Source organism: Nothoprocta perdicaria, unplaced genomic scaffold (genome assembly GCF_003342845.1).
Source record: "Nothoprocta perdicaria isolate Ctin4 unplaced genomic scaffold, notPer1 scaffold_506, whole genome shotgun sequence".
Lineage (NCBI taxonomy): Eukaryota > Metazoa > Chordata > Aves > Tinamiformes > Tinamidae > Nothoprocta > Nothoprocta perdicaria.
In genome coordinates, this window is record NW_020455762.1 from 56,328 (window position 1) to 74,961 (window position 18,634).

An 18,634-nucleotide genomic window follows, 5' to 3' on the forward strand; every position below is an offset into this window, starting at 1 on the left:
GACGGCCTCGGCTCCCGCGCGCTGCGGCTCCCGAGAGCTTCTGCGGAGCCTCACGTGGCTTCCTTGGAAGTACACTGAGTTGTTCCTCTGTTGCAGGGCGTAGGTAGGAAAATAGTCTCAGCTCTGCCCGGCATTTCATAGRGATGCGTAAAAGCCTCATGTTTATGGGCGTTTTATGGTGTGAGTGCTCGTGCTGGAATCTCAGGGGTGTGAGATCCCACGTGTTTGGGTATCAGGCCTTGGAAAACTGAAAGTATTTTCAGTTGCAGGCTGCCACAGCATAAGCCCCTTGGAAGTGGAAGTCATAGGATGTTGTGAATCCAACAGTTATTTGCTGGTCTTTTATGGTCAAGCATAAAATATTCGGTAGTCTTGATCTGTGCTTGAAGCGATGGGGTGTTGTTTTCATTGAACTACCTCTGGTAAAAATCCCACCTCTAATTGAGGGGAGCTGAACCCTGGCAGTCCTAGGGCACCCTTACTGATAGAAATTGTATCTAATGAGAAAAAAAAAATGTATCATTTTCTCTTGTTCAGCTGCTTAATTTTCCTTAATGAGTAACACTATTCCCATATGCATGCAAGAGGCTGAGTGTAGAATACGGGTCTTAATCTTAGACTGCTCTGTACTCACCGTGAGTGCTGATGGTACTAAACAGAGTTGCCCTTTAGTAAAGAGGGGTCTTTGTATGAGTTAGAATCAGTTTGTGGGTTCCTTTYATTTCACCAATAAACAGAAAACTTACTTCTAGATTGGTGACTTCTTTGGCAATTATCACATAATACTGATAGAAGCTCTCTTTTGCATATGTCTTTTTCCATTTACCTGTGAAAAATAGGGTTAAATTTTGTTTTGAAAGAGAGAATTTTGAAAATCAGATAACGAAAGCAGATTCTGTAAAGCTCCTCACTTACTAGATTGCCTTCTTTTGCAGGAATCTGGGCAGGGCACATACGTTCACAGCAGAACGCTTTGCCTTTTACTGGAAAAGCCACAGTTGTGCAATCATCCCGCTTATTGCATGTGCTTTTTACCTCCTGTGCTGAGTGCTGTAATTCCTCCTTGCCTCTCATTCCCGGAAGTAGAGCCTATTTACAAGACTTCTGAACTGTGAGAAACCAAGACTTTTTGGGGTCAAATTATTTCTGTTCCAGTAGCTGCTGACTGCTGTGAGTACTCTTTCCTTTTTTTTTTCCCTTCCTTTTTTTTTTTTTTTTTTTTTTTTTTTTTTTTTTTAAACTTCATATTAACATATTTATTGCTAGCTTTTGAATTAAATATAGTTCTGCATGACTTCATACTGGAGATGACAGGAATTGGATTTAATGCTCCTTTCTTCAGTAAATTTTATGTTGACTGGAATGCCACCAGCTTCGGGAAAATGACTCTGAATTTCCCACTGTATGAGGCATGACTCGGGCTCTCTGCRTTCTTATTTTTTGGATGTAGTCTTAGGCATTTCCTGCAGTCATAGTGATTTGGTTTGCTTGCATTCATTCCGGTGCTATAATAATTTTGGAGAAGGAGGGAAGGGGAAATTCTTTAGACGAAAAGTGAAACTGCCAGGGGATGCCCAGAGCTTGTGGCTGGTCTAGGCTGGGTTGTGGTTTGCACGTGGCTCTGGGGCTCAAGCTGGACGGGTGGATGTCAAGATTTACCTAGCAATGGAGCGGCTCTTGCTGCTGCCCTGGTTTGTGGGCTCTGTAGGGTGCCACGGGCAGGACACCCTGTGCTTTTTTACCAAACTGCTTGGTTTTACTCRCTTGGCTTACTGGGAAGAAAAAGGCACTGAAGGAGGAAAAAGGTCTTCCTGGAAGACCTAGTAGCACTACTCTCTRCTCTAGCATCCCTGGAGTTTTGAAGTTGATAATCAAAGTAAAATCCAGGTAAATCTGAAATCTCAGCACTTTGGGAATAGAAACGTGCACAAACCGGATGGTGCAGCYGTGACACATAGCTTGCTCTTGGATTACGAGGGAAGTGCTGGGTAAGGAAAGATGGAGCAGAGCCATCTTTCCATTCAAGCTGCCTTCTGAGTGGCTCTGTTTTTAAGACGCCCATATTCATTGCCTTGCCGTTTGTGAGAGAAGGGGAAGTACTCAAAAAAGCAATGCCCATTACTATAAATGGGTATTTCCTCTGATACCAACGTGCTTGATCATGCCCATCATGGCTCCTCTGTGTAGATATGAGCGGCACRTGAGAGATGCTGCCTGTTTGGGCTGATTAAATATTTGCAGTGGGTGGTTGTGGTAAGATGGCAATGGGCATGGGTTTGTTGTGGTGGTGTTATGGGTGGTGTTGTGGTGGTGTTTAACAACTTTGATCTGTGTGGTGTTGGTGGGTTTTTTATTTTTATTTTGCTTTGGACAATTCTAGATCAGAAATATATAAATCTATAAAGTGAAAATTCTGAGAACTCTTAAACTGCTTTTAGTTATCATCATCACCTGAGAGTTATTGAATGCAGATAAGAGTTTTTTTTCATAAAATTAATTTTAGGCAATAAGAGTTTTAACAATAAATCAATAAGAAATATTTTTAAAAGTGTATTCTGCATTAGCGAGTAAAAGGATTTTTTTTCTTTGTATGTGTACATGTATAATAATGATATATTATTATAGATTTATATTTACATATATAATATTAAATATGTATGTGTAAAATAATATTATAWGTATATTTTTGTAACTCTGCTAATACTTTTTGGCTAGCAGAGCACAAAATCTCTCTCTCCTGGTCTCCTGKCTTGCCCTGTAGGCTTTACTTGTTGTGGAAAAATACAAAGTTCAAATGACTTCTGCTTCTTTTTGCTGGTTCAGTGTGTCCTCCCTGTCAGTCTGCCAAGTCTTGTGCAGAAGGTTTGCTTCAGAGGTAGGTGGGTGTTTTAAAAGAGCTTCTTCTGTTGCCAAGTTGAACTGTTCTCTTTCGAGTTCAGAGATGCTCGTGGGACAAAGCTCTGTCAGTGAGTACCGGAGGAAAATCTGCAGGCTTTAAATATTAAAGGTGACTGATGATGCATGCAGTAGAATGTTGCTGTTGGATAAACTTGATTTTAATAAAAAGCATGCCCRTTTTGTGATGATTGAGTGAGACACTGGGCTTGCTAACTGTTGGTAGTTACTTGACTGGCAGTTTCTGCTCCAGAGCTGACAGTYGTCCATCCCACCCTACTGCTTCTGTGATCCGGCTTCCCAGGTGGGAAGCAGGAGCAGCAGGTGTAGCGAGTTTCCTGTCTTTGCTCGGAACACTTAGTGGATTAGTTAGCCGATTACTAATTTGTATTTCCCAGGAGTGGCCAGTGACTTTACCAAAGTCCACAGGAAAGCAGGTGACACTTTAAAAAAACATCCCTGTAATGTTTTCCCACATGCTCTGGCACATTTAGCTGTAGACAAAGCTTTTAATGATTTTTAAAATCATTTTATTATTTTTAATGATTTATTATTTAAGGGTTTATTGTGGGTCAGGAATTCTGTGATGTATAGTTAATGTTTTTCAGTTATTTAGGAAACGTGTTACCTTGTAGTTGTGTTTCTCTTGCTGTGTAAAGCCATGTGCAAACCCTTATTTGGAGAGAAGATAGGAGGGTAGTTAATTGGTAGCCTTGCCAAATTTGACACTTTTTCCCTTTCTCTGCTATTTACATTAGTATTGCAACAGAATGTATAACCTGTTAGATAGGAGCAAGTGTGGCCTGATACCAGCCCTGCTGAGATCTCGCTAGGGTCCTTCCCTTCCTTGCCACGATCACACCTCTGCAGCGACTCTCAAAAGAGCAGATGATGTCCACAGGTTGGCCAGCCGTGTGACAGGGCAGTTTGAGATGTAAAGGGGAACTGTGCCCGTAAAAACCGTAGGTAAAGGTGGTGGGTTTTTTTTGGTAATCCTACTCTGGTTACAGTTTCTCACTGCCTTGCACAGTGTCATTGTTAACAGTGTTATCAGGAGTGACCTTCCACGTCCAACTTTGCRGTGGAAAATACCTTTGGTGGATTTGAAGGCGTTGGGTGTTTTTTGCTGCGTTGAAAGCAGGAATGTGGAAATGCCCTTGTTCTGCAAGACTGAGCCCTCGCCACAAGGGGACATAGGCAAAACGTTCAYGTGTGAACAGAACATCCTGCGTATTGAACATCAGAAGCGGAGTTTATGTAGCAGTCTTAGTGGAAAGCCTGTGGAAGACGTGACTGTGAGTGAGTGACCAGCCCAGACCAATCCCCTGTTTGTGCAGCCCCTGGCACATCTCCACGTGGATTTGCCGTTTGTTCCTTCACGCTCCTAGCATTACATGCCTTGCCTTTACCGTGGTGTCTCAAGGGGCACGTGGATGCACGCTGAGCTTGTCCCCAGGGTGCCCCGTGGTCCTGACGGGCCCTTTGGGCAGCACCGAGGTGCCTCAAAATGGTCATTGCGCCTCCGGGTCCACAGCGGCCTGGCGCCCGTGCGGATACCGAGGTGGGTGCCAAGAGGTGGTTGGCACCCTAGGGCCCCAGGGCTGGTGCCTGTGCCTGGGCAGCGCGAGGGGCTGAACCGGTGCGTGGTGGGTTCAGGTACCAAAGCTGTGCCCTTCTGCGCCCTCTCTCCAGCGCGCTCGCTTCCCCTTCGCRATGCGCTTGAGGCCAGCGCAGTGCAGCAGGGCTCAGGCCATGCCCGAGCCCCAGTGCAGCTTCCCGCACGGCGCAGGCCTCGTGCAGGGACGCGGCGGCACCGCAGCCGCTGGGTGGCAATGTCCGATCAGACACTGGGAACTGCGCGCCGTGCGCGCTCCCGGGCGGCCTGCAGCCCCCTCGCCTTGGCCTGCAGCATCCCTGCCCAGCAGTACTGCAGCCCCCTCGCCTTGGCCTGCAGCCCCCTCGCCTTGGCCTGCAGCCCCCTTGCTTGGGCCCATCGTGTCCCTAACCCAGCAGCGCTGCAGCCTTCCCAGCAGAGCCCCCGCCTGCCTGCGTGGGGATGCTCGTTTCATTTATTTCATTTCATTTAAGTGAGAATTATCATTTTGGTGTTGCAATAAAGTTCCTTGTGGTTTTTAGCTAAATGGAAATAAYGTCAGTGGTAGCTCCCAAGAGTTGATTGGGAAAGGCATACAAAAGCMAGCGCAATCCATAGCTAGGCTCTGCAGTTGGTTATTGCCTAACAGGGCACTGTGCTTGCACAGAGAAGATGTATGCCTGGCTATTCAAGTAAACGTGGTACTGAGCTACCTGTAGGGTACCTYTACAGAACCACTATGGGCATTTATGCTCCACGTGTATGGTCAGGTGGATCTCGGTGTGATTTGGATCCTGCTTCCAAAAATAGCTCCACACCCTGTGACAGTTAGGGGTGTTCTAGAGGAAAAGGCAAGTACAATTCCCTCTCTGTTTTATTTAGCTCTCCAGTCCTTCTCCTTTACTCAGGGAAAAGAGTGTTTCTGTTTCCAATCTTGTCTGACCCGAGTCAACTCCTGATGATGCCCCTTCTCTTGACTAGTGCAGAGACCTGTATCTTACAAGGGGGACTCTTGTCTTGCTCTCCTATTTTCCTAAGAAAGCTCTTGCTTTCCTAAGAAAGCTCTTGCTTTCTTTCTGTTTCCACACCATGACTTGCCTCTGGTTTTCCAGCCAAATCTGTCGTCTTTTCCCCCCTCTGTTTTCTCCCCTGTCTTTGTGTACTATCTCAATTTCCCTTGTGTTTTCCTGCCCCTTCTGTTTGGTGCTCTTCCCTCTCACCTCCTCCTGATTGTTTTTCCTACCCCCCTTGGTCATTCTCTCCACCCTGTGTTTGTTTTGTCTGTAGGATGACTTGCTGGACAGTGAAACCACGCTGTCGTGGCATGTCAGGGATAAGGGCAGCCCCAGCGAGAGGCTCTGAGGTGGAACGGGCTGATCCCTCTCAGCCTGTTGGCATCTCACAGCAGGAACCTTCAACTGACCCAACAGCGAATCTCCTTCCTTATTCTGTTTAAGGGATGGCAGCCCTCCCTGTAAATTTCTGGTAAAGAGGCAGCAAGAAAAAGAAGGGCAGTATGGAAAAAGGGGGAGACATTCCATGTKAGTTACTGACAGTTATGCCCTGGGAAGAAAGCTCATACAGTGCAGCACTTTGCAGGAGACAAGCTGTGCGTGATCACAGCTTTCATGAGCAGAGGAGCCCAAAGGTGGAAAAGGAAGAGTAACGGAGGTCTAGTGCCACAGAAGAGACACTCCGTAATTGCCACTTGCTTAATGCGAATATTGATATGCGAATCATCTTTAAACCATGATGCATAAGAAGAATTGTCACCTCCCTGTGGCCTCTTCTTTGAATTTGGAATGAGGAGCGAAGTCTCTGTATTTTGGAGCAGAGCATGTTCCTTGGAGAAGAGCATCTTAATGAATTTCAGTGGAGCTGAAAATGAGAAATCATTCATGCAACTTAAGAGAAGCGCATGGGGGATGAGTATTCAATGTACAGCTGCTGCCTGTAACCATGCTCATTCCTCACAGCTGTATATTTGTTTATTATTTTTATTATTAAGGTATGCTTATTAAAAATAGGTAGGAAGCAGGGGGTCACTTGGTTGTTGGCCATACTGGGCTAGTTGTTTTCTTTCTGTACCTATAACTGTGATCCCAGCTTACAGTTATTTGATGGTCTCTCTTCATTTGTATGTGAAGGTGATTTACCAGTGGAAGACCCGATCCTCTAGTTTTAGGGAGAAGTGCATGCTAGCTTAAAGTGCAGATACTTTTTTGTGACCACAAAGTTGAATGGAGATACAGCAGGTCCATTCCTATCATGTTTCACGTCTTGAGATACTTAGGAATTGTTTTCCAGCAGTGGGAGTTGGTATGTGATTTAGGCATTTTTCCCTTATAGGTAAACTGCAAACTTCTTGCAGATGAACCAGAGACTCTTCACGATACCTGCTAAATGAGATGGGGTATTATTGACACTTCTTGAGGAGGAGTGTGCGGTATGGCACATTGCCCAAGTTCTTGTGGCCAACGGCATGTCAGGGAATGCACAYGCCAACTTTCATGTCAAATCCAAAGTTGAAGACGTAAACAAGAGGAAAACTTGAGTTGGTGTGTGATAGCTAATCAAGTGGTGGATTTTTAGGTCTTAGAATTTGACTGATAACCAACTATCTGCATTGGGAGACCTGGTAGCATTCTGTGCACGAACTAGAAGACTAGTGCTGGTTTCCTATTAATATAATGGTTCAGAAAAGTAGGTTCTCCCCAGGTGAGAAGCCTTGCTTTTTCAGTTTGGTTTGGGGCTCTTTGTGCTTTCCTTTTCTAAGGCAGCTGCCCAAAGCTTCATGTTCTCCCTGTGGTCTGATACCAGCCACTAAAAAAATCGAAGGTACCACAATGCCTRCAGTAGCTAGTGGCACATGTTTTAAATATTTTTCTGGGAGTTGGTAAGAATATATCATAAAATACATTTGCTGCATTTAAAATCTGGTTTTTGTTCTGAACTAAGTCCATCAGAGTATAAAAATTGTGATAACTGCCCTAAAATCTACAGAAGTGATTTGGCTGAAAGAGGAACCTTGGTGACTTCAGCACCCTGTGAAACAGCCACCTAAATACCACTTAGATACTCCTTTACATGTCCCACAAGGGGAGTAATATGGTTTTGTCTTCCAGGTATACAGTGACGGTTATAAGTTTTGTAGGATATTGACATTTAGGATGAAGTGCTTTTTTAAAAACAAGCAATTTGCCTTCACATAGGATGAGGTTTTTGTCATAAGGACTGAGTATGCTCACTCCCTCTGGTTCTACACAGTTTAAATGGAGAAAATTTCCAGTGTAAAGACAACAAAACCAACCTTTACAGCTCCATTCAAAAACAGTGATTGAACAAAGAAAGCTGTCTTCCAAAGTTAAAGATTTTTTTTTTTTTCATTTTAGGGCATATCTATCATTTGCTAGTATATGGCAGGAACAAGATATCCATGAATGGAGTATTTTTTTTCCCTTTAAATTAGATGTTAAGGGGTTAAGGATTTCACATTTTGTGCTGTATGACAATTATGGTATATTCCACTTTTTCATACTATGAGTTAAATGGTACCTGTGCAAGAGATGTGCTCTGCCTTGAAGGCAGATAACCCTTTCTTTTTTTTTTTTTCTGTAAAGATATATATGATCATGTTCAGACAGCTTTTCCCGTGATGTCTGTTATGCTGTGTGGAGCTAATGGCACAGTGCAGCACTGCCAGTTTTCCTCAGGGGTGTGCTTTAAATTCTGGTGAAGTGAGGGCTTCAGGTGAATCCTCATGGTACTGCACTTACTTTCTGCCTGGTATTCTAAAACCAAATCACAAAAATAAATAGGCCTGGACCAAAGACAAATGAAATAAATGTGAGTCTTTTTCACAAATAGGGCTTTAAAGTGGAATAGATGGTTTTTTTTTTTTCTTAAAGAAGGGGGGTGGGAGCCATTTTTTTAGCAAATATTTTTATTTTGGCCTCTCTTGTTTCTTTCCCTTTTGGGTTTTACCCAAGGAAGAGCTTTACCCCAAGCCCTCTGACAACGTTTGGCAGTGGTGTGTTTGTCCTACATGAGGTGCATGTGCGCTAGCTGTAAATCCTCGCTTCATGAGAGGTAGTCAGGATGGCCTTATGTTTCTTCCTCCCCATGTAGCCCCCTTATTGAGGGGCTCGAGAGGTTCTCTCTGARTTCTTGGTGATGAAAACAGTAGGATTTCACAGCACAGGGAGCGCTGGTTTATGGTTTGTGTATAGTCTCACAAGGGAACACTGTTCAATAGGCTTCAAAGTGATTCAGGCACGGCATAACCGTGGCTCTGGCCACATGTAATATAGCCTGTAGCTCTTTAAAGAGGATTAGCCTTAGATCAGGGACAGCATTCATTGCTGGATTTCATGTAAAGCAGAATATGCTAATGAAATGGAAATGTCTACAGCAAACATTGCATAATATTGCAGACCCTCAAAATTGAGCTTTGTGTCTCGATATCTCTGCTGGAAGTCAAACTTTCATGTTCTGTTTGTTACTTGGAGGAAAAAGAAATGTAGTATCACCACAATTTCTCTTTACTAAGTTAAGAAATAGTTAGCAGTGCTACAAGCAAGCAAAAAAAAATAAGATAGCAACATTTGAAGGTAACTTCTCAAACACTCTCAARTGTCTCTAAGAATATCACAGCACAGAGAAAATTCACCACAGCTTCGAAATACTAATTTGAGTCTTCTGTAGCAGGGATAGGCTTGTTGGAGTTCTTCGTTCTTTCCCTGTCTGTCCTTCCATTGACTTAAAGGGCAAGTTTGGGCTTACAGCAGTTTTGGATCAGTCCTGCAGACGGACAAAACTTCTGTCATGCATTTCTGAGCCATTTCATCCTTCTGAAGAAGCTTCTTTCAGGTATCAGCCTCAGTTGGCAATCTGGTAGGCTTGATTCAGCTCTCCTTTTCCAGTTTTATGGCAGTCTTTTCCAATGCCTGAGAATTAATGTTTTGTGTGTGTGTGTATATATACTGATATATATGCCTATGTACACACACATACAAACTGATACATATATATAAATAAAAATAACTGTGTGCATGTCTATGTACACATATTTTTATGCATACATACACTATCCCTAAAGCTTCAAGACAATTAGTGATGCAGAYTGTCTGATTGGAGCAGCTGTGAAAGATCTGATTTGCAGGAGGTCATAAACACTTTTCAGAAAATTGTCTTAAGGAGAGCATTTGCAACTCKCTGGCCCTTCTGACACCCTTGCGCGTGCTGTGCCGTGTAAAGGAACCTTCTTATTGCATTAGTGTGGTATGTAATTTAAAAAGATCRTTCCAGGTATAATGTTCAACGCTACTTATTTGTGAACTTCTCAGGAAGTTTGTTACCCTCCTATGAAACCAGTTCAGTGCCTGGACTTGAAACCCCTGCGCTGGGAAACGTTTAGGCCTGGCCTAGCGTCGTCTCCCACAGGTAGCGAGGCATTCGTGTGAGGTTTTGCACGTCAGCCCAGTGCTGCGAACGCGTGCCCAGGTTCTGAGGCCTGCTCRGCACATACAGACCAATACCTGGTGTGAAGTACCATGACGAGCATAATACACCCCAATGGGTCGTTCTTGTTTGTTCATGCTTAAAAATGAAGGCTTGAAATGCCTCGTCCCAGTGTGCTGGGAAGTAAAAGTCTCAAGAAAGGCTTTGGGAAGAAGATCCTTCTGGTCCCGTTTCCCAAACGTGAACTTTCAGTACATAGTAGTTTTTTTTCACTCCGCACAGCCCCTCAGTTTAGGATATCGTTGCTGTGGGATTATTTTTGTTGTTGGTTTGTTTTTTTATTTTGCAATTTTGAAGGGTTTTTCTCTGTAGACGTAGAGAGGTGGTGATACATATTCATGAAAGAGAAGTCTTTCCAGCCCCTATTAGCATTGACAAAGACTTAGCTGTTCCACACAGCAAGCTGACTGGAATTGTGTGGGGCCTGCCTCACCAGATTAGAGCAAACAGCAAGCTTAGTCCTCCAGTCCTTAGGCCTCGCCTTCCTAACAATTTCCCCAATTGTCATTTTGACAAGGCTGTCATTAGGTGATGGCTTCTTTTGGCCATTTTCAGATAAAGATAATTTCCTTAACTTCCATTTTATTTGACTACAAGTAGTTTGGGAGAGAAAGGAAGCACTTCAGTAGTTTATGGATTAAGGGTTTGTCACTTCAAAGGCATCTTTGATCTAAAAATATGTGCTGTACCAAATTCATTATGTCTTCTTTTTTTTTAGCTTTTTAATTTATTGATCTGCCCCTCAATTATTCCTTTTCTCCATCCCCTAGTGGTGCATGGGATGGCAGTGAGGAGGGGAAAGGGCCCAAATTGCCGCTCTGAAAAGTCATTACCAGGGCCAAACAACAGGTGCTTTTGTTCAGCACCAAGATGTGCGGCTCCGTCACAGATCTGCTTTTAGCTGGAGATCCTGGCAGCTCTTACCATGGAGATGTTTAGTTGGTTGTAGAGTTTGGCTGTTAAGAATTTGAAAAAGTTGGAGAAATATGTAGTAACRTACGTTTCACAGGGACTGGCCTTTTCATGTGTTTTATATTTGGTCACTGTAAGATCAAATGGCCCGAAACCACGGATCTCGTACAGGGAGCATTGAGCAAGATGGAGCTTGTGTAGTTTCGTGATCAGCTGGACTCCCAAGGGTTTTATTTATGAGCTCCATGGGGTGGACAGTAGCCCTGTGTTTTTGTTAATTTTCTTTGGAGGATCCCCCCCCTCACCTCCCACCACCAGCTTGCTTGCGTTGCGAAAGATCATGCAARCAACGTTCCTTTGATTAAGGTTAACTTTGAGACAAGCTGATGAATGTCTTATTTCTGAGCTGCACCAAAAAATCCCAGCCGTCATCCTAACAAACAAAAATATATAAGCCCTTTTCCTGCAGATGCTCTTCCACAGAGCGCCAGGCTCAGCTTTAGACCCGGTATGGGTCTGGTACCCGTGTTTGCCTGCACCTCACCCGCCGGAGGAGCAGTGCTGGTCAGCGCAGAACAGCAGTGTCAGCATTCATGTTTGGGTCCTTGGCCTGTGCTCCACGAGGGATGAGGTGCTGGTCTGCACAGGGCGCTCCTGCAGCGTTTGGGCTGGCCACGCTAGGCACTGCATTGCAGGCACCGCTTTGCTCTTCGGGCCCGCTCTGCTTTTTAGCACTGGGCAAAACTTTGCTCTGAATCGCACCGGTGTGAGTCTGTCATGGCAGTGATATTGATCTCGCCTTACGCAGGCGTAACTGTGGCTGGMACTTGTTCAGCGTTAAAATTAATATCAGTTCCATCTAATTACTCGAGCTTTTTGTGTAATGCTACCTCTGTAGCCTCCCCAGCCAGATAACCATCTCCTTGCTGCTGCAGGCTGTTTCTGATCCCATTTCTAAGCAGAAGCACTTCTGCTTCAGCTCTGGCTGCGGTAGCTGTGCAGAGGCTGCCCCCTTTTTTTTTTCCCTCCTCTCCTTTTGCCTGCTAATTGGCTGAGACCACCAGAATTTGGAGGACACAGATGTCACTGATAGTTTGCCTAGGGAGCACATTCATGCCCATCTGTTGCAGTCTAGAAGGCTGTTCATATATCCACAAGGCCTTCATTTAATTCTTGTCAGAAAGTAATGTAAATCCAGTTTACCTCAGAGGTCACAGCCAAGATTTATGCCAATGAGCCCCCTGCAATTTACACACACTGTAGTTGTATAGGATGAAAAGAAAGCCTTTCATGTTGGTGCATATTAACAAGAAAGCTTGCCTTAGGAGAAGCTTTTTGATTGAGATTCTTCCTTATTTTAATACAGCCAATGCCAGTTGGTATATCCAGCTTTACCAAGAGAAAACATCTAATCTTTAAGCCAGAGACGTAAAATAAATAAATAAAGCCCCTAGCAAAACGATTTTTTTTCCCTGTAACCATCTTGTCTCTTTTCATGTGGCAAAGCCTCTGTGCACTGGAAAGAAAGATAAATGCTGCAGTAAAATACGAGCATGTTTGTGTTGAAATAGTYAGGAAACTGAAATTACTTTCTGTAAAGCATGCTATTAGCTCATCAGCTGAAATGTGGTACTTGCTTGTGGTACTAAATCATTTTAGCTTGTATTCTGTTTTTTGCTTATTTTTTTTCCCCCTACCATGGTTCACAATTCTGCCAGCAAGGTTGTGCTTRTTGTTGTTGTAGCTGTTGTTGGTTTTTAGCACAGGTAAAGGGAGAGGTTCCTAAGAGCTCATGCTCCATGGAAGAGAGAGCAACTGCAGGCACCGTGTGCCTTGGTACCTGCTGGAGGAAAACTGTCTGCCTGAATTGTCCAATTGATTCCTTTATCTTTCACATTTTCTTCAGTCTCCCTGCAGAGAGCAAGGTGAGCCAAAGCATCATCATGCACACCTCTGGAGTGACAGTGAGACCAGAATTTATCAGTTCCTAGGAGATCTGCAGCAAAAACAGATCAGCACTGCCTCTCTGTTAAAATTTCACCACTGTGTCTCTTATTTAATTAAGAGACTATACCGGTTTAAAAATCTTGCTCAAAAGTTTGTATTGATTCGCTGACACCGGGGAGACTATTAAAATAAACTGGTACAAAATGGTGGAAGTGCAAGTGGTATGGACACTTAAATTGAAAAATAGCTGTTAAAAGTTAAGTACTTGGTTATTAAAATTGCTTGTAAAAGCAGGCAAAAAAACACATCTGGCACGGATGGATCAGGGGGTGTAAAGAGAACACAAAGGGGTTTTAGAGATGGGCACTTAGGCTTCCCTAGCCCTGATGTAGTTTGAGGATGCTCTTTTCGTTTAGATTAGTTCCCCTTTGGGGATCCTGCAAGCATAAAGAAAGCCTGGCCCAAACGTTCTTGCTGCAGATGAGCAGCAAGTCTCTTCCTTCTCCCCGTATTGTCTGGCCAGTGGATTTTGCTTAGGCAAGTGCTTTCAGATGCGATAGGCATGAAGATCAGCATCATTTAAGCTGGATCATAATGAGCACAGTGGTTTGGGGTTAGGAGGGAGGAGAGTAAGGCATGGCTGGCATCAAAATTAAAACAGGCCTCAAATTCTGACTTCCAGTGTAGCACTTAAAATAATTAAAATGTTTATTTGAAAGTCAAAACAGCCTCAGTCATAAATAACTATCCATTCCTCAATTGGTTGTGCTGCGTCCCAACAGAGAGCTCTGGGAATAAGGTTTATTTGCTCCCTGTTGGGATTAATCCATAAATGTAACCTCCGCATGGAACTCATCAGGTCTTTGCTTCCTCTTCATTAGTCTCCCTGGAACTGAAGGGTAGCCTGAAAAACATGAAAATTAGGATAATATATTTTCAGAGAGAAAAGGTCTGGCAATCTCTAATTTGTGTTTCAGGACTTTCAGGACTGTAATGCTGTGGAAAATCTCTCAAATGATGTTGTCTGAGAAGTAATGCTTATTATGCTTGCTGTATTTGAAGACTGAATGTGTCAATTACCTCTAATTTTTGTTAAGGCTTCCAAAGCTAATTGTAGTCTTAGGCTAACTAGATTGACTTCCAGGCTTCTTTCTATCCATGGTGTAACTTAGAATTCCTTTCTCTTGACAGATCTTTTGGTCTCCTAGCCCAAGGGCTCTGAAATGTCACAGTATGGCCTATTAAAGAGATCATCTCACTATGGCCCACCCAATTCTTTCCTCCTTCCTTCTGTTCTCAGTCTCACCTCTGATTAGACAGCAACTATAGAAATACACTTGCCCTCCCCTGAGACCTGTTAAAATTGGTATTCATTATATTTGATGCAAGAATGTTTTCAATCCAGGCTCCAACTAGAAATGGCACGGCTTTTTTTTTTTTTATCATTTTTGTTTTGAAGTGTCTAACATTTTTGTCAGTCTTTAAAGGACACCCTTCASTCGCAGTTGAAGTGAAGGGGCTCTCCTGACCACAGGAAATACTGAAATCCCCAATCTGATGTAAGACGGTTTCTGTAAGCCAGAGTCTTAGTAGCTATATTATTTGCTGGTGCGTTCTTAGAGAGCATTTTTATCTATACAGTCTTGCAACATATCATGCAATTTTTGACAACTTTTAGTTTTTTTTCACTTAAAAACTCAACTCACTCTTAAATATCTTTTATCAAGATGTAATAGTACTTTAAGAAAACTAATTAATAACCACTGGAAGAATCYCACATGCTTCCAGAAGTCTGGAAGAATCCCACATGCCTCCAGAAGTCTGTGCAGGTCCTGACACTTGGCTTTAGTCTTCAGTGTTGTGTTTGCCACAAATTGCAAGCTGTGTGCTTGGTTGTTTTCATGGCCTAGCTGTCATTCAGTACTACAGCTGCTGGGAAGAAATGGCATCTGTTTAAAATAAAATAAAAAAAAAAACTGCTTAGTTTAAAGCTCTTTGGTGCATTTTAAATGGATTTTATGATGCAAATCATTGCCCTTAGTGATGGGTCTCAAAAGGATATCTTCACGCTAAGTACTAGCATAGTGTTTATTGCACTTATCTATGTGGTTCCATTACTTTGTTGTCACTGCTGTTGTAAATCACTATTTATTACTTGAAGTGTCCTCACCGTTTGTTTTCAACTCTTTGAAAAATACAAGATTTTTTTTTTTTTTGCTTGCTGAAATTCATACATCCTCATCATCGATCTGGCCGTTTCCCAGTGAGGTGAATCCTTACAACCCTGGGAAGGTGAGTGCTCTGCTTCTACCCTTAAGCTTCCCAGCTGAGCCCCATCAGCACCCTCCTTGGGAGGCTCGTGCTGTGCCTCAGTGAGGCCTTTCCTGCAGCCGGGACCAGCGTGACGTGCCAGGCTGCAGCCCTGCTGCCCTCCGTCCTGCCCCAAGCTGTGCTTTAGGGTGGTCGTGGGCCCCGCTGGCAGCCTACACAGAGAGGCTGGGGCACCTTTGGAAGCTCCCGTGTGACTCCCTTGGTGCTCTGCTATTTTCTGCAAAGGCAGGTGCAGTCCCGGCACCTGTTTGCTGTAGTGCATCTTCATAGAAAATTTAGTTTAGGAACATGTGTCTGCTGGGTGAGGAAAACCCAGCTGAACGTGGGTTTTCTCCAACAGGCTCCTGTGTGCTTGTGTGACAGTCCTCTCCTCTGTTCCCCATTTTGTAGTGGGGCTGGTACAGGCGTCCGTGTACACGTCTGTTGCTAGAGGGGACTTCCTGGGAAGCAAGATTTTTTGAGAAATCAATTACACGAAGGAATGGAGTCCGGACCAGATGGCAGGGATCTCAGGCAGGGACCTGAGAGGTACTCCTGGGAAAGCCACACACAGAGCCACACGAGGCTGCTTAATCAGATACATCAGTGAGCAGATGTCAGTGCATTGGCAGAGCAAGCACTAACGAGCCTAGGTGTGTTACCGCGATCACAGTGGAGAAGACAGCACTTCTTGGGAGAAGAACAGCAACTGGATCTAAGCTTTCCTAGAAATGGCAGGGTCAGGAGGAGGTCCCAAAGATGTGGGGCTTTTTGGCGTTGTCATGAGGCTCAGATGTCTGTCTTGGCTGTCCTAGAGCTGTGTAGGAAGAGGGGAGCTTTGTGAACTAGGATGTGGAGTAGGACCTAGTGCTGTGATCAAATCTCGTGAGTTTGGCTGTTTTGGTTTGTTTTTTCCCCCGATGCAGAGCATAGGGTCTCGGCAGGGCAGGTGGAGCCCTGTGATGTAGCTTAAGGCAGGACCRGAGGCCCCAGGCTGAGCTGAAATGGGGCTCCTGTGGTCACCCCCAGCTCCCTGCTACCCCTGCCCGCCTCCTCGTGCAGGAACCTGATTTGTGTATTCTATTCGGTTGTTTTTCCTGATGGGTTTGTTGTTTTAACAGCGTTTGGAGCACAGGGTTCATTGGATTGCAGCCGCAGATGCAGTGCTAGGACCTGGGCTGTTCCTCAGAACACGCTTTTCTGTGCATACAGGGGCATCTCACAGGCAGGACCGGGTTTGATTTGCAGCTCCCAAGGTCTCTAGCAGACTGTTAGAGACTCGGCRGATGGGCCTCATCTCGAGTGGGATCTATGTTCCTCTTTGTTTATGTGGGGCTGGCAGTGAGAAAGGAGACCCAGAGTATGTGACTTGCCAACACCAGCATGTCAACACTAGACCTGGGAGCTGAACCTCGCTCCTCTGCATCTCCATCTGATGCTGTAGCCTTGAGATTCCTGAATTCTCCCTAGTGGATGCTTTGTACTCCCCGAAACGTTAGGGCGACAGTCTGCTTTCACAGTTCGTTGAATAGCATGTCAGGACCTTTTTGTGTTGTGCTCCAGCGTGGAGCTGCCGTAGAATGAAGCCCTGCAGCTGTACGTGTGGCACAGCAAGAACTGACACCAACAAAACACTGTGTGACCGCCAAGCCAGGCTGCAGCGCCTAGGAAACGTTGCAATTAAATGTGTTGGTAGCCTTRGCTTTTTCTGAGCTTTTACTACAGCTCTGCATCTGGCTGATCTCTTGCTTGCCCGATCTGCTCTCCAGTTGTTCTTACATGTCTGTACCCTTTCCCTCAATATCCCTTTTGTGGCTTCCCCTGTTTCGTCTTTCTCTGAGATTGATCTGAGAAGTCAGGAGGGGTTTTTTTCTGCCTTGCATGGATTCCCAGTCCCTTCCGCCAAGGCGGTTAGAGCACATAGTGCTGCTGACCGACTCCTGCCTCCAGGCTCTTTTCGGATCAATCCCGTTTTGCCCTGCTCCACCTGCCCTTCCCTGGCAGGCTCCGTTCCTCTCTGCTTCTGCATGAGTGCATCCCTTTTGCCCTCTGCTTTTCAGTCTGGCAGCTTGCTCTTGCTCAGTGCCATTGAGAACACGGGCTATCTGCCACCAAATCCAGGATCCAGAGATCCCGAAGCTGCAGCGAAAGAGAAAAAAAAAATGCCCAGAAATATTGCTGCTAAGAAAGTGGTGGGTTTTGTTTTGTTTTCTAGTCAGTAAAGCAAGCAGTGTTAGTGTATCATCGTGCCCTTCCCTTCCTCTCTCAGGGTCTTAATTTTAGACATGTTTGTGTAGGTAAGATTGCTTCAAAAGGTAGGAGTAGTGCTTTTCTGAGGGAAAAGGTCACCAAGCCTGTTTTGCTATGGGGAAAAAAACACACACACACACACACACACACAAACAAGTATTTCCTCTACACTGAATTTTTGGAAGCTGCTGAATTCTTTTAGCAAATACTGAGAGAGAAATCTGGGATGGAAGTGTTTGGGTTTTTTTTTTTTTTCCTGAGCTAGCATTGTCAATGTCAGAAGCACCTGAAGGTCTTGCAATGGAACAGTCATGGTGGGCACAGTAGAAGTGTGCGAGTGTGGRGAGCCTGGCCTCTGCTGCAGGCAGTCCAAGCAGGTGCTGGTCGATCTCTGCTTCTAGGGTCACCCCGCACAAGGTACTGCAGTATCTGGGCAGGGCTTGGAGCTACTTCCCTGTCCATCACGTGGCAACTGCAGCGTACCTGGGCCCTGTGCATGGATGCTACCAGCTGATTTGCTCCCCCCATGGCCACATATCGTTGAAGGTGCCTCTGCCCCCTGCTCCAAAGCTTTCTCAGCAGCCCTCAGGGCTGTGCCAGTGTTGGGATTGCTCCTCGCGAGGTGTGTGGAGATGTGGGAGGCAAAGGCACGGGTGGTATAAAGGAGGGGTGAGCGAGTGTCGAGGCCATGGGTTGAGGAGACGGAATGTGTGACAGAAAGGGCAAGCAGGCAGCAGGGTTGAAGATCAGATGGATCAGGTTTGGAAAGGCTGCAGCGGGAGAAGCAGCAGCAAGCCTCATTAGAGGAGGCCTCGTGTCATCAAAGGCGAGCCTTGTGCATTTGATGGGCAGACAAAAGCGCCGGTCCTTCCTGCCTGTCACCGAGTTGGTGAGGCTGTAATACACCCCAGTGTCAATCCTGTGGGGCTGTGACTTTGTGCTAGGCTGGCTCCTGACTTGTGGCATCTGCAGCAAAAAGACTCTGATTTCAAGCAGGCTTCCAGAAACATGGACTGAAGGTTATTTGTGCTTTGCTGCATGAAATAAACATCACTGGTACTTTGTGTTACTTAGAAAGACTGGGGATAGCCTGAGCTCAGGTAAGAGGAGGCAGMCACATGCTCCCATGCCCTTGGTAAGAGACATATTTCCTCCTTGCTTCCTCCAGACCCTGGTAAGCTCGTGCAGCATCCTCATCATCCAAGT

The 18,634-nt window shown here is 44.9% G+C and overlaps 1 long non-coding RNA gene across 1 annotated transcript; it reads left to right on the forward strand.

Annotated features, from left to right (window-relative positions):
- Positions 1-21: 21 nt before the first annotated feature.
- LOC112954766 lies at positions 22-18,632 on the forward strand. Its single transcript, XR_003250782.1, has 3 exons — positions 22-103; positions 936-1,170; positions 18,597-18,632. It is a non-coding gene; the product is annotated as an uncharacterized LOC112954766 (long non-coding RNA).
- Positions 18,633-18,634: the final 2 nt, after the last annotated feature.